This window comes from Triturus cristatus, chromosome 9 (assembly GCF_964204655.1).
Source record: "Triturus cristatus chromosome 9, aTriCri1.1, whole genome shotgun sequence".
Lineage (NCBI taxonomy): Eukaryota > Metazoa > Chordata > Amphibia > Caudata > Salamandridae > Triturus > Triturus cristatus.
Window position 1 is genome coordinate 713693612 of NC_140592.1, and position 15666 is coordinate 713709277.

The 15666-nt window shown below is 43.7% G+C and overlaps 1 long non-coding RNA gene across 3 annotated transcripts in view; it reads left to right on the top strand.

The window, feature by feature from the left end:
• Positions 1–4662: 4662 nt before the first annotated feature.
• LOC146798582 (uncharacterized) overlaps positions 4663–15666 on the top strand; it is a 277424-nt gene continuing 266420 nt past the window's right edge. For all 3 annotated transcript variants that reach the window (XR_014969187.1, XR_014969185.1, XR_014969186.1), the window contains exon 1: positions 4663–5028. This is a non-coding gene — a long non-coding RNA (uncharacterized LOC146798582). The remainder of the gene's footprint in view (positions 5029–15666) is intronic.

A 15666-nucleotide genomic window follows, 5' to 3' on the forward strand; every position in this document is an offset into this window, starting at 1 on the left:
GAAAAGACATTTTTAGATATGGTTGAAGAAAGAAGATTAAAAATGCAAAGGAAGGCATCTGAGGGAAAATTGGAAAAGACAGTCTGGAATGGTGAAAAAGAAAAACACTTGAAGGGAGAAGCTAGTCCAACAATGGCTTTAGATTGGCCTCAGAAAGGGAAATTGTGTATTAGAAGAAATCAAACTGCATATGATAATTACTTTGTAGGGAACAGTGAGTGCCATGATACATTCCGAATTATGGGTGGATGGGGATTTAAAGGAGGAAGAGATCCAGTTTTTCCTGGATTATACTTTATCTGCGGGAGCAAGGCATATTATCGTTTGCCAGACCACTGTTATAGCACATGTTACGTAGGCCTGGTTTTCCCAAAGATTTTTCACATGGGAAGCGGAGAACATGGTGTACATAAGTTAGGTAGATATTTAGCACGTAGAAAGAGAGAATCTTGGTCAGAAATTGTAGGTGACATCTTTGGAGCATTGATACCAGCAGTGGGAATATCTCTGAATGCAAACAAAATTAGAAGACTATCAACAGTAGTGGATCGCTTGTCAACAAGCACCGCTGGAGGATTCTTATTGGTAAATACAGTAATGGTTGCCATGCGTGCCATGGTAATGCAAAATCGACTTGCCCTTGATATATTATTGGCAAAAGAGGGTGGAGTCTGTGGAATGCTGAAAGTTCAACAGTGTTGTACTTACATTCCAGACGAAAGTAAAGATTTGAAAAATTATATTAAAAATATAACTGATCTGCATGATGAAATTGCACCACTAGAGGTTGAAAGTGTTTGGGAAAAGATTGGAAAGAAAATATCTTCTATTAAACATTTCTTAGTAAACCTAGGTAGTACCTTTTTAGGTAACATTTTATTTCCATTAACATGTGTGATTTTCTTAGTATTAATATTAAGATTAGGATGCCTCTGTCATAAAAAAAAGAAAATTTAGAAAAAGTTAAAAAGAGAAAATTTAAGAAGACAGGATAAGAAACAAGAGAGGGAATTTGAAGAAATAGAATTAGAAGAAGTAAAAGAAAATATGTATAAGACAGCCAGAAGAGAAGAAATTAGGGAGACTAAGATGTAAATAAAAGCAAGAACTCATTTCCACTCCATGAAAAGTAGTACACAATTTTAATGATGTGGTGATAACATCACCAAAGGGGGGATTGATGGAGCGGGTAGTACAAAATGTTGTATACCCCCCCTATTCTGCATGAATATACTAATTAGAATAATCTATTAATCATAATGGTATCAATGTGTTTGCATGTCATTTAATCAACATTACTAATATACGAAGTACACGTGGGATTTGCTATTTGCATGGCTAAATAATTTTGTAATTAAAATATGTACGCATACTAACAGTATGTTGCTTTGTGACGTTTTCGTAATGTCGCACCAGATGACATTAAATGGGTGAATATAAACGCTTTAAATGTCGCTATACGCTAGATAATTACAAGCACATAGCGGGATTAGTGAGGGTTTAACATTTTATTCATTATTTCTATGTATTAATTACTCTTTTGTGTTTGTTTCGCTTAAGTTGTCCTTTGAGCCTAAAGCAAAGATGGCCGCCAGCGTAACACGACGTGATGGCCACCATTCCACGAGGTTTCGGACGAAGTGCGCCTGCGCTACTGCATGTTCCTGTAGCCTCAACATGACCCTTGTCTCTCTGTACCCAAGCAAGGCCACGGTGGGATGCCCGCCAAGTACTCTAACAAAGGACATATACAAGGAACCGGATAGATCATGAACAGTGACAGAACCTCTTGAACTGTGTGAAACCTCACCGAACGATCCCAACCGACCAATGGAAGAAGCCCAAATTTTATAAAATGTAACATCTTGACTTTACTTTTATTATAAAAATGACGGTAGAATAGAGAGGAGTAATCGTGCTTTCCCTTTTGCTGACGGAGACGACGGTGACGCTACGTGACTGCTGCGTTCCTGAATCTTTGACAGACTGAATGCTGCCCATTTCTTTGGCGAACTGAGAACTCTATAAAATCTATGGGCGCTGATAGATGCTTGCACGTCTCTGGTCCTTGTCCATTCTTGGGACTGTAGCGTGCTGCACAAAGAACTTTTGAATTCCGACTGATTGACAACTAATTTGATGACTTAGAGGACGACCGATAGCCAGATTAGGTAAATATGGTATTCTGTGATTTACGAAAGATTTAATAAACTTATTAGATGAAAATACATTCTTGCAATAACTAGATAAACCAAATTTGATTAACAAGCAAATGTGTTTTGTCATTTATTGAGGGGGGATAGATCAAAAATCCTAAATGTGTTTTTAGCTGGTCTAAATCACCTTACCGATCCAACTAAATGATCCATTGATCAAGTGGGAGGAGTATCTTGATGTTTAGGATTAAGATCTATAGGTGTGAGGTTATTCATGTATAGTTATTTATTATAATATTTTCCTATAGGTTATAAGATATTTCTTTCATGTCAGCGCTTGGAACATTCATCTCTCCTGTAAGTGCAGGCCAGTGAGAAGTGGAAGCGTGAGTGTTGGTGTTATGGGCCCCACCAATGATTGTATGAGTGAATGTGTTAATGTGGTATTTGGTCTGTGACGAAGGGTGGATTTTTGGTACAGGGTTTTGTCCTGATTCCCGTTACCCAGGTTTCCGCGCTGCAACAATGGCACAAATGCCATTAGAGAGGAGACTGATGAAGCAAGGACTCGTATAAAAGAGACTTGCTGAGATACAATTCTCTCATATAACTAGTAACACTGTATTAATAAAGTATTGTGTAAATTAACATGCACCTCATTGCATTTTTTAGCAAGATGAAGCTTGCATACGTGTTTTACTAACCAGTAACCCAACTGAAATTTAAAATGGCTGCTGACGCCGGAATCTGAAATGCGCATGCGTCAGCTGCATCTACGTAGAATGACGCTCTTTCGCTTGGAGGGAAATCTCTGCACCTGCGCAAATGCATCTAAAATGGCCGCTTGGAAGCTCACATGCTAAGTATCTGCCTTGCTGAAACTAAAACATGCTATTTACTAAATGCTCATGCAGGGAGAGCTATTATAAGTAAATGGGATTAGAGTAAGGATAGGTGGTATACAGTGAGATAATTTTATTCTGAAATTAATACGTCTCTTTTTGACTTCTCTATTAGTTCGTATTTGGGCCTCCGAGTAAGACAGAAGTCCATGTCACACGTGACCCCTCACGCAGGCGCAGTAATGACAAGCCAGAAGCCATGATGTCGTATTTGAATCCCGTCCAAGGTTATTCTCGCAACATGTCCTGGGAACCTGATGGACATCCTGCAGAGTGAACAGACAACTGTTATATGTATATATTGTTGTTGATAAAGATGTGAATACGGGTGGGAAATAAAGCTTGGGAATAAGAATTAAGGGGCGGGAATATTAAACAAAGAACAAAGAACCAAAGAAAATTATTAAAACTTAGCATGGTGTGATGATCATCCCCCTTGCATGTTCAACCAGAATTAGAAAGTTGAAACATTAGTGGGTGGTACATGAGCAATGAAAGGTATAATTGAAGTAGTTTAGTTAGTTAAATATTCAAAGTGATGCAGAGATGCTGAGAGACCGGGATGCTGTCCGAGAGCTGAACAAATACTGAAGAAGAATCGATTTGCAGACTTACAATTTAAGCATATTAATTATAAGAACATTGCGGAAGAATCAAGGAGGGAATATAGGCAAATAATTAGAAGAAGATTGCGGAAGAATCGAGAAGGAAGATAGTGTCAGAGAGGGGTGCGACGCAGGCGTCGTATCTAGAAGAGGTCCTCTATCCTGTCCTGAAAACTGTCTTGAAGCCTTCGTCACCTGATCTTTCCAAGGGGTTGGTTTCCACATCATCCTAGGTAACTATAATTCTGTGTAGTATGTCATTGTACTGCTCTCTCTACCCTCTCCTTTCTGAAGTACTGCCATTGTAAAAAATCAATTTAATATAGGTGACTGAGTAAAGAATTAATTGACTTTCTTTCCCTGGAGAAACAGAGTTTGTACTGTATTCTTGTTTGGTTCACATGAATTAACTAGATAAACATTTAAAACTTCTCGAGTCCGTGGTTATTTCAGAATGGTAAGGAATATAAATAACCCTGATGTCATTTCACCATCAACTAGTTCCAACTAATAGGTCCATTGACCAGAGGAAATAACTTTTTGATCAGTGAAAGATGTAAAATTTTGACAGGTAACTAATCTCATAAAACATTATATAATTGACCCCCAGCTGGATTTACTAGCCTATGTGATTGTGTGTGTGTGTTTATGGGCCCGAGTGAGTATATGATGTTGGAGTACCTGAGGTTGTTAACTCGCTGGATCACTACCATTGCTTACATTTTAGTAAACAAAGCTCTCAGAGACTCGGGGACAGTTCACCACTTGTATGTTCTATTATCAGTTCCATGTCTCTTCACAATTAAAATTAATCCGTTGTCTTTATTTAACTTCCAGCTACCGAGTTACTTAGTAAGTCACGTGATTTAACTAAGGCCTGCGGTTGCTACAGCTAAACTTTACCTTACATTAATACCTCGCCATTAAGCGTCTCTGAGCCCTGCTGCTGGAACTCTGGCCTTCGTTTTGAGATCTACTGTTTTCGGCATAGGGGCTCTTTCCGTGAGAAATATAGGTTTTTTGCTACATTTAGAGCCGATTTTGTGGTGTTGGTATGGTATATTAATTTGTGTTTGGAATGAACGTCTGTGACCTCTAGTACGTAGTGGCCGTAATTTTATTGGCGAATCTCCGACGACTGCTTCTGGGTGAAAGGTTAGGCCTCTTCGGTGGCGCGCAAATCGGCTGCAGTAGAAACAGTGGCCCGGCTCAGCGGCTGCTGTGTGAGACCGAGCTGGGGATTGAGGCTGCAAGACTGAAGGTAGCTGCTGTAGGAATGCGAGTCTTCGAGGCAGCTGCCGTAGGAGGAGAGGCTGAGGTCTGCTGCTGAAGTACCCGAGGAGTAGGAACAAGTACGTTGCTGAGGTGAGGATCGGGCCTACGGGTGGGCTGCGTGTGAGCACCGATACTCCTTTGCGAATCTCTGAGGTGTGTCGTATGAGACACCCGAACATGCTGCCATTACGGCTACCATCTAAACTGTGTCATAGCGGTATGACCTGTATGTTAATGTCCTGCTGGTTAAAAAAAAAAAAAAACCTTAAGCAGTAAAATGTAAGAATAAAACTGAAATGTGTTCTATAGCTGCCTAATGAGCACTGACTGATAATTAAACAGAATAAACGCAGAAAGGCCAAGCTAGGAATAAATAAAAACATTTTCATATAAAGTTGTAATTAAGAATCATGTCGGGGACCTTTGGAAAATATTAAAACTTGGACAAATGGTCCATGTTTTTCTTGTTGAAAGGTGCTAGCTGTCACGTGCTTGAAAGTTAAGGTTTGCTGCAGGAGCATCCTTGCTAAAAGAAATTCCCAGAATGAAAAATGTCCAAGCTTTCCTAACGGAAAATGTAATTTCTATTAAGGACATAGAGACCAGGATTATGCTCAAACGTTCTGTCCTTTATTACTTCCAGAAGATTTCAACTTTAAAATTACGTTTCTCAACCAACACGGACTACAAAACAAAGTTCAACCAGTCAACATCTAGGTCATGTCCTCACAAGCAAGGTCTCCTAGACCACGTCCTCTTTCTTGAGTGTGTCTGAAGCTATCCAGTACATTTCTTAATTCCCCTTTGGTTGAATCAGAATTTGGGAAAATAATTATGCATATCACTAGGCTGTTCCACACAAGGTACGACCTCCATAGTTTACACAGATTGTCAAGTATAATTTGCAATAATGCAATTCACAACATTTTAAACTTGTAAATCTTATACTTGTACCTTACGGGTATCCAGTTAAACCACTTTTACATAAATAACGTTACCAGAACTCATACCGACATTAATATGACCAAAACATAATTCTCTTAAAAACATTTGCAACATATATGTCGTTGTTAGAGGGGCAGTGCCCTTGCAAGCTTGTGCCCTTAAGTATAATGTATGCATCTACCAGACACACACGCTGGACTTTTTGATCTTAGGTTTGACTTAATTAGGTAAACGAATTATTATTGTGGGACAGAAGACCTGTATTCCAGTGGCTAAGCGGAAGACTGAAGCATAAAGGGTTCTTCATCTGTATCCCCGTTTCTCTGATTAGAATCTGTGAGCTTTGGCAGTCTCACTTATTGGGAGTGCCTATGCGTGAATGACTTTGCTGTATGTGTAATGTAAGATATTTCATTAATCTCCAACAAGTTTTAATGAAACTGCAGGCAAAAGCATGTGTCGGAATGAAGCCAGTGGGACAGATTTGTGCATGGTTTGAAATTGATATGCTTCTTTGAACATGTTTTGACAGGTTTATGTATTTTCCCCTGGCTATACTACTTTCAATTTAAATAAGGGAATCAAGTATGGCTGAAGATTGAGTCTTAAATACTACCATCATTTATACTTTTATTTTCCATATCGCTTGTCGCTGTGGTGTTAAGGGTGAATTTTTTTTATCATAATTTGATTTTAAAATGAATTTGGATATTTCTTTTAAAGTAAAGGGATACTTGATATACCATAATGAAACTTGTTATTTGATTTAACAAAGAGAGTGGACACACAGAGATCTTTCATTGAAATTTACAAAGTTGTATTACGGTGCATCCAGCAACAATAAGTAATAATTACGGATTAGGCAAGTTTGCAACACTGATAGATAGCTGAATTATTTCTCTGCAAAGTTATTCTTATTAGTTCATTTCAGCACAATACAGTAAGAATGGTAAATGTCAGGGAGTGCAATAAGCTATACAGGCAGTGCAGTCACTGATGATCGGTGACAGTGTGGGTAATGCAATTTAGTTAGAAAAAAATGATAGCAACCCAGTTAATTTGTAGATAGGGGACTTATGATAGTATGTATTTGCAAAATATTTGTGGGCAGTATCTGTCGAAACAAGATAATGAACATTTTGGTTCTCCATTCACAATTAGAATGAAGTCACCTGCACAGATTAGTGGAGCTCATGATAGGATTCAAAGATATAAGGATATAAAAGACCCATGCAGCAAATGGATTTTGTAAGAATCATTATCATTACTCTAAGCATAGTTCTTCCTCTTGACAGTCCTAACAGATGGAAGTGAAATCTTGTACATCATTCAAGGGTACCTGCCCTTAGTCGAAAAAGGTATTTTAGACATATTATTCCCTTTCACAAGCCTTGAGGTGGCTACTTCCCATCTTCATACAGGCATATCCACATGTCCCAGTTCCTCATCTCAGCAGTGTGCAGTTCACTAGAATCATTGTGCAACACATCAATTGGAAATACTGAGTGGTACAGTTGAAATCCTCTAGCCAAACCCAAATTGGCTTCATTAGTCAGGATGACGATCTTCATCAGGTATGTTTGGGGCAGTTGAGGAGTCTCCGTCTTGAGACCTATTTAGTTCCTGATGTGATGCCCCATCTTGCTGCATTGTCATGTAAGCAAACAGTGGGGCCCAAATGTCCCTGGGTCATGATTGCATGGGCAGTGGTTCCAAATATGTCTCAAGTTGTTTTTGGCAATAGTCAGCATCTTGCAACCAGTGGTCATCTACTTCCCCCCCCCCCCCCCCCAGCCTCTCCACAAGGACTCCCAGCACAACCAGTCCCACCACTGACAATCCCAAGAGACCTCTTCCTACTCCACCACCTATCATCCCTCCTAGACCCCAACCACCAGTCCTCCCCCTCACTGCATTTCCCCTTTTGCTACATCAATAATTGAGAACCCTACTATCATATGCTGGAGATCTAGACCCCCACCCCAATCCCACTACTACACCTCAGAGGTTTACTAAACATCCATATGAGGATGACATTCACTCCCTTCTACTATCCTGCAACATTACTCTTGAGGATTTGTCACCCTCACAAATCACTATCCAGACCATCTCCAACAATTTCAGAGATTCTAGTCTCAACCTTAGAACTATGAACAAGTGCAATCTTTTACACATCCTCACAACACACCAAGAGACACTAATGACCAAATCTCATATCAAGTCTATGGTTCTCAACTGCAGGTCAGCTTCCAAACACGCTGTGGACATCGCCGATCTCATCCTTGCACACGACTATGGCCTCCTAATCTTAATGCACACTTGGCTCAATGATACCTCCTCAACCATTATGGGCATTCTAGTTCCGCCCAACTATGGCATCATCAGATAGGATAGATCTGGAAAAATTGGTGGCTCTTAGCATGCATTTTCCGCTCCTCACTCACCCTGAAACATACACAAACTGCTCCAGTGGCGTCTTGTGAATACCTAGGTATCAATATATGCACCAATGATAAGATTGTGTGTACTCTCCACACTCTCTACCAGCCCCCCGGGCAACAACCTACTTTTAATTGAACAACTAATAGGGACCATCTCGTCTAACTCAGACCAACACCAACTAGGTCTTCCTTGGGGATTTAAACATGCACTGAACAGTTCTAATGATCCTATACTGAGCACCTTCAAAGCCTTCCTTTCGGACCTCAACCTCACCCAATCATGTAAGGGCCCAACACATAATAAAAGCTCCAGATTCAACCCTATCATCTCCAAAGACAATGTCATACAATTGGAATCCATATCCCCTTGCGACTGGTCAGACCAATATCTAATCTCCATCATCTTGGAAAAGAACCTGATTAGACAGGACCAACCATTTAAAACCAGACAATGGTCCAGAGACCTCAGAAATATCAACCTAACCAAGCTATCTTCTATTAGCAACAACCTCCTACAACCCCCTACAAACATGAAGAATGTTAATGATCTTACACATGCAACTCTGTGACCACATTGAAAAGTTGAATCACCTGGACCACTGCCAATTTGGATTTAGAAAAAGACTTAGCTGTGAAACAGCTCTAACCCACAATGTAGATTGTACCCTGAAATTACTTGATCAGAACAAATGGTGCCTGCTTATACTTCTTGATATCTCCTTTGCGTTCGACACAGTCAAATATAGCAGCATGATTGACCTCCTGGAGTCAAGGATGGGGCTATCTGGTCCTATTGCAAACTGATTAGCGTCATTCCTACAAAACAGAACTCAAAGAATAAAAGTCAATCAAGCCCCAGGATCCAGCTGAAAATAGCCTTTCACCACACCACTCCTGCCTACCTGACTCATAAACTTGAACTGACGAGGGCAGTCGTTCATTAAAAAGCGCCAACTCCATATTGCTGAAGTCGCAGAAGCTCAACAAAAAGAAAAGTTACAACTGCTCCTTTTCCAGCTTAGCCCCAAGAACATGGAACACACTGCCACCCACAATATTGTCTAACCCCTTGATAATCTCCTTCAAAAGAGAGACTTCTGATGAATAAATCATTCCAATAACAACCCTTAGGAACGCAGCTGACTACTCTCATGAAGACTCCTCTGGATCATAAATCTGCCTAACCAATGGTTATTTGTAGTTGTTATGTTGCTTATTTGTAACAAATTGCTTTCTTATTGTATATGTATGACTTGGTGTCTATCTGTATAGCGCTCTGATACCCTGATGGGTCATGTTTTTATATAAAACTCCTCAAATAAATAAATGGTCCGGGTGGGGTGCAGGGTCCCAGTGGACCATAACCCTGCCCTTAGCCAATCAAAGCAAGATGGCGCACAATTTGCGGAACTAGGAGGGGACAGCTTTCACATAGCCACATAAAGCTAGTAGTGTAGACCTGTGGAACTCGTGGTCTGTAATCAAGGCAATGGTATCAAACACCTCCAACCAGAAGCCTTCAACCGCGGGGCATTCACAGGCTAAGTGCAAGGAAGTGTGTGGGGGGTGCACAGCGGATTGTAAACAGCCAGTTCCATCCTATACATATGTTCAGATGTGCGATACACTCTATGGAAAAATGCGTCTGAACATAAAACAATTCTGAACTCTCCTTGCATCCAAACGTATTTCAAGCCTCCACCTGAGGTCAGGATTCATCTGCGCTCAGAAAGGAAGGAAAGCCAGGACGGTGACAAGAAAGCCTGGATTCCTCCAGGAAGTGGAGCTGCTGAAATTAAAACTCTACAAGGTTACTTCATTTATCCATTGAAGCTGGCATGGGTAACCAGAACAAAGGATGGAGTGATAGACAGCAAGATTTTCTTTCCAGAGTAAGTGTAAGCCACCATACTGCGACTTACCAGCTTTCTCGGGCCACTGAGGCTCTGGGATACTCTAAGAGGCTCCTCTGATGCCAAAATGTAGTGCAGGGACTTGGCAGTATGCAGCTGTTTCTCTTGAACCCAAAACCCATCTTAAGCTCACACACTACTTGGTGGAATTACAAACATTTTACACTGGGTTTCTGTCACAAAAGAGACATAAACCAGCATTTATACTTTCCAGTGCAAAACTTGCTTTACACTGCAAAGTAGTCTGAAAGTAAAGCAGACCAGTGCTAAACGCTGCTTTGCGTTACCCTGCGTCAAGGGGTCATTCCATGGGTGGTACAAAGGCATTATATCAAAAAGCCTCCCACTAGCTCTGGAATAAGATTCTCTCGCCCTATTTCTCCTTTTTCTGATTTTAAATCTTTTTTTCGGATCTTAGTTTAGTTCAATCAATTCGAGGTGAATTATAATTTAATGGGTTTTCTGAGACGTATTATTTAAATATTATAGGTACCCCTACTACTCTTCGAAAAATCATAATTTTCGAAGATCCTGAGTGTTAGACCTGGCATCATTGGCATGAGTCTCTCCTCCATTTTTTTCTGTTTGCCTCCTCTGTTTACGATGTTTTTGCTGGATTATTGCTTTGGGCACTGTGCCACTGCTGATCAGTGCCACAGTGCAAGTGCTCCCTATGTTAAATTGTTACATTGATTGGTGTTACCATGATTGGCTTGGTTGACTTACTGTTCAGACCCTAGTCTAGTGCACTGCGTGTGCCAAGGGCGTGTAAGTTAACTGCTGCTGGTGGGCTTGCAGCACTGGTTGTGCCACCCACAGAAGCAGCGTGTAAAATGTGTCTCAGGTCTGCCACCGCGGCGCCTGCGTGCAGTCCCTGACTGCCATGTCAACTTGGTAAGGAAACCTACTTACCAGTCTCTAAACCTTCACTTTGCCACATTTCAGACACCTCTATGGTAGGCCCTAGGGCAGGGTGCATTGTTGGTAAAAGGTAGGTCATGCCCTGATGTGTGTGGCATGACCTAATAGTGAATTACAGCCCTTTTCGTTTTTCACTATTGAAGGGCTACCTGCCTCCAATAGGCCAGACTGGGCAGACTGATTATTAACTCCATTATAATCTATCTGACTCAGGGAGCATGGTAGCAAGTCGAGTTTAGTATCCCTGAACTCAGAATTTAATAACACACCCTTTAGGATGGATGGTTTTTAAATTCTATGTTTGAAAATAGCACTTTTAGAAAGTGGCTATTTTCTTGTCCAACTATCTACCGGTCTCTGCTGGTTTGGTGTGTGTGTCAGGGGCTGGGTGGCTCCAGAGGTCTGAGTGAGTCAGTGTGGGGTGAATGGGGCGTTTACACGTAGAGTGAGGGAAGAGTAGCCTGCCCTGCCTGACACAATACTGGCTCCGCCTCCTGCTGGGCGACTGATAGCCCTGCTCCTGCCAGTGACAATACTGGCTCCGCCTCCTGCTGAGGACTCTGCCCTGCTCAGTGAATAGGCCAGGTGCCTCTGCCTGGCAACACCCACAACAAACCTGAGATGGTGGGAATCGCCCTGCTTGGACAAAGGGAACAAAGGGAAAAAGGGGTATAAGAGAAGGACCCCTGAACCAAGAACTCAGATCACTTCTGACAAGGAAACCTGTACCAAGGACAAGAAGCCTGCTGATCTAAGGACTTGCCTCCCCTTTCTGCCAGAGTGCTGTTTTGCTGTGGAGGAACCTGAAAGCTGCTTCTTTATTTTTGCCAAGGAACAAGGAGAGAGGAACTTGGTGTGTACTCTCTGAACACTTGCTAGGAAATCTCCAAGGACTGGAAGAGTGCCAGTCTCCTGCTGAAGTCACAGGGCCAAAGGACTTCACCATCTACTGAATTGCTGAATTGCTGGGAAGTGTTGTTTCCAGTACACAAGGGAAAATCTGCAGTCTCGACGCCAGCAGCAACGCCAGTGAGCAGTGGGTATCGGCCCCGGCTCCAAGTGACCCCGTCTCGACGCCGGTATCGACGCCAGTGAGGAGTGAGTATCGGCTCTACCTCCAAGCGACCCCGTCCCGACGCCGCTGCTGATCGCATCGACTCGACGCCCTTCTCGACGCCGTGAGCGCTGCTCCGGCCCGACATCCCTCGACACCGCTGCGGATTGACCCGACTCCGAGGCACGATCGACGCCGACCTCGACGCCGACATCTCGACGCCGTGGATCATCGTTTTCTTCGTTTCTCAAGGTACTGTACTTGTGGGGTCTGTTGCAACTCCAGGCTCGACGTAGCGCTCCTCGCGGTCGACGCCGAACCTTGGGAATCTTGTAGACTCGACGTCGTGTGACTCCTGTGGGGGTTACATTGTTGCCAAAGAACTGTGCTCAGAAGAATACTTTGCTAAAGAACTATTTGCCGAGAAGAAACCTTACTTGAACTATTATTTTTCCTTCCAAAGAGTATTTATTAAGACTGTGGTATATTTTTGTCGTTATTTGGTCTTGTGCTAAGCCTTATATAAAAATACTATTTTTATAATAACTTCTGTGTCGTGTCCATCTGTAGTGTATTCACTTTATTACTGTATGTGGTCATAAATGCTTAACACACTGCCTCTGAGATAAGCCTGTCTGCTCTGCCAAGCTACCAAGGGGGTAGCAGGGGTTATCTGAGTGTGTAATCCCCTTTCCCTGACTAGAGTTGGTTGGTCCCTATTTGTCAGAAGTGTATACCTCTGCCAACTAGAGACCGCCGGTTCTAACATTGGTGGTCAGCGGTGAGGATTTGAACTTTGCATTTATGACTCATGTGCAGTGATTAGTGTACGCTACATAGTGAAAGCAGACCATAACGCAGCCACAGTCTGTTTGGTAGGATTGCCTATTTTTGTTCTCCGCTTTCCTGGAGCTTATTTTTTTAAACACTGCCAGTTTTGACCATGGAGAATGCCGGAGCTGCTACACCTGTGGAGAATGTTGTGGGGGAATTCGATAAGGAGAAGATAGATTCCTACACGCTAAAAGATCTAAAAGGATTTTGCAAGCAGTTTAAAGTTCCTACCACAGGTGTCTCAAAGAAAGAGGGCTTCCTCAAAGCGCTGAAGGCCTGGTTAGAGGCCAGAAATCCCTCTGATCTGGTGGTGGTACCGGAAGAGGAAGAAGAAGAGGAAGAGGAAGAGCCCACAGGTGGGCCAGTGTCATCTCCAGGCAGTAGTGCGTCCTCTAGGAGCCTTTCCCCCGAAGAATTAGAAGACAGGGAGAAGGAGAGGGGGTACAAGTTAGAAATGGCAAAACTTAAATTAGGAGGGCAGTTGGAATTAGAGAATGCGAGAAGCAAGAGAGAAGCTGAAATGGAGAGCAAAAGATTAGATTTTGAGAGAGAGAAATTGGCGTTTGAACGTGAGAAGATGGTGAGGGAGATGGAGCTTAAAACTAAGAGTTTAGAGTTGAATCCCTCTGGTGGCAGCACTCCATCCGTGCCTGCAGAAAGTAGGTTTTATTTTCCTAAAGATGTGATCAAGGATTACAGTAAGAATGAAGATATTAGCCAATGGTTTAAAGCGTATGAGTTAGCATTGTTGGCCCACCGGGTCCCTGAGAAGGATTGGGGAACGGGGTTGTGGAGCCGCTTTACAAACGAGGGGAGAGATACCTTGTTGAGCCTTCCTGCTGAGGATAGGATGTCTTATACTCCTATGAAAGATGCTTTAATGCTGAGATATGGCTTAACTCCAGAAAAGTACAGACAAACCTTTAGAGAATGTAAGAAGTTGCCTGGTACTACGTGGGTTGAATATGTGTCTTTTTTCTGCAGAACCATGGATGGTTGGATAAAGGGTAGCAAGGTTGATAGTTATGACGCTCTTTATGATTTGTTTGCTTGGGAGCACTTGTCTAATAACTGTTTTCCAGAGCTACGCCAGCACCTTGTTGATAGCAAGATATCTAACCCTAGAAAACTTGCTGAGGAGGCGGACCGCTGGGTCAGTACCAGGGTCCACAAGGGTCCAGTGGGAGACTCAGCCAAAGGTGGGCAGGGTCCCCAGCAGAAGAGTGGGGGGGACAGGGGTAAACAGAGGGAGTTTCAGAAAGGGCCCCAAAGTAGTCCCCAAGGGAACCAAGGGAAGGGTTCCCAGCCTCCCCCTGTAAAGAAGCCAGAGGCCCCGACAGGTAAACCTGTTCACAGGGGCCCCATGACCTGCTATGCCTGTAAGCAGGTGGGACACCGTTATTATGATCCCCAGTGTCCCATGAAGGATTCGAATGCACCGCCGCGTGCACCCCCTCGTCAGGTAGCGAGTGTAGCCCTGGCAGGGGAGGAGATGGGTGCCCCCGGTGGGTGGGGTCCCGCAGAAATGTCCCTGGTCTCTTTAGGAGACGTGGAAATGGTCCCTCCAACCCCTCTGCCTAGTAACACTAAGAAATATAGGCAGTGGGTGACCATTAATGGCCATAGGGTGGAAGCTCTCAGAGACACCGGAGCGAGTGTGACAGCTGTCAAGTGTCACTTGGTGTCCAGAGAGCAGGTGGTCCCTCATGCATTCTACCCCGTTGTAGCTGCTGACAACTCACAGAGTCAGTGTGAGGTAGCTCAAGTTCCTTTTGAGTGGGGGGGGGTCTCAGGTACTCTTCAGGTTGCTGTGAGGCCCGCCATGCCTGTTGATTGTCTCTTGGGCAATGATTTGGAGGACTCCCCTTGGGCTAAGGTGGAGAGAAAATCGCATCTGGAAATGTTGGGTCTGCCTGAGTGGGTGTGTGCGACCACCCGGTCCATGTCAGTCAGTAAGGGTGTTGATGGGGCCCTGGAGCCTGAAAGTATGGCCCAGGTCCCAACCGTGAAGAGAAGGGGCAGGGGGCGCGGGAAACCGCCCCCCATCGTTCCCGCGGTCCAGGAGGGAGCAGACCCTGAGGGGGATGCCCTGGAACCGACAGGAGAACAAGTGGCCGAACTGGGAGACCTGCCCGAGCTGACCCATTGGCAGCAGGATGGTGGTCCCTCCAGGGAGGAATTTTGTGCTGAACAGAAAGCGTGCCCTTCTCTTGTGGGTATGAGGCAGCAGGCCTCAGCCCAAACGACAGGTGATCAGTCAGGATCACATTGGGTCTACTGGGAGAACGACCTCCTGTATAGCGAGCCTAAGGCTGCTGAACCTGGGTCAGCCCGTGTGCTGGTGGTACCCCAGCGCTTCAGAGCCTTCCTACTGGGGTTGGCTCATGACGTTCCGTTAGCTGGACATCTGGGGCAGGACAAGACCTATGACAGGCTTGTCACCCATTTTTATTGGCCCCAGATGAGAAGGGATTCAGATATCCATTGTAGGACCTGTCAAACTTGCCAGGCAAGTGGGAAAAGCGGGCGGAAGCAGAAGGCTCCCCTCCAACCTTTTCCCGGCGTCAGTACCCCCTTTGAGCGAGCGGGAATTGACATTGTGGGGCCACTGGACCCCAAG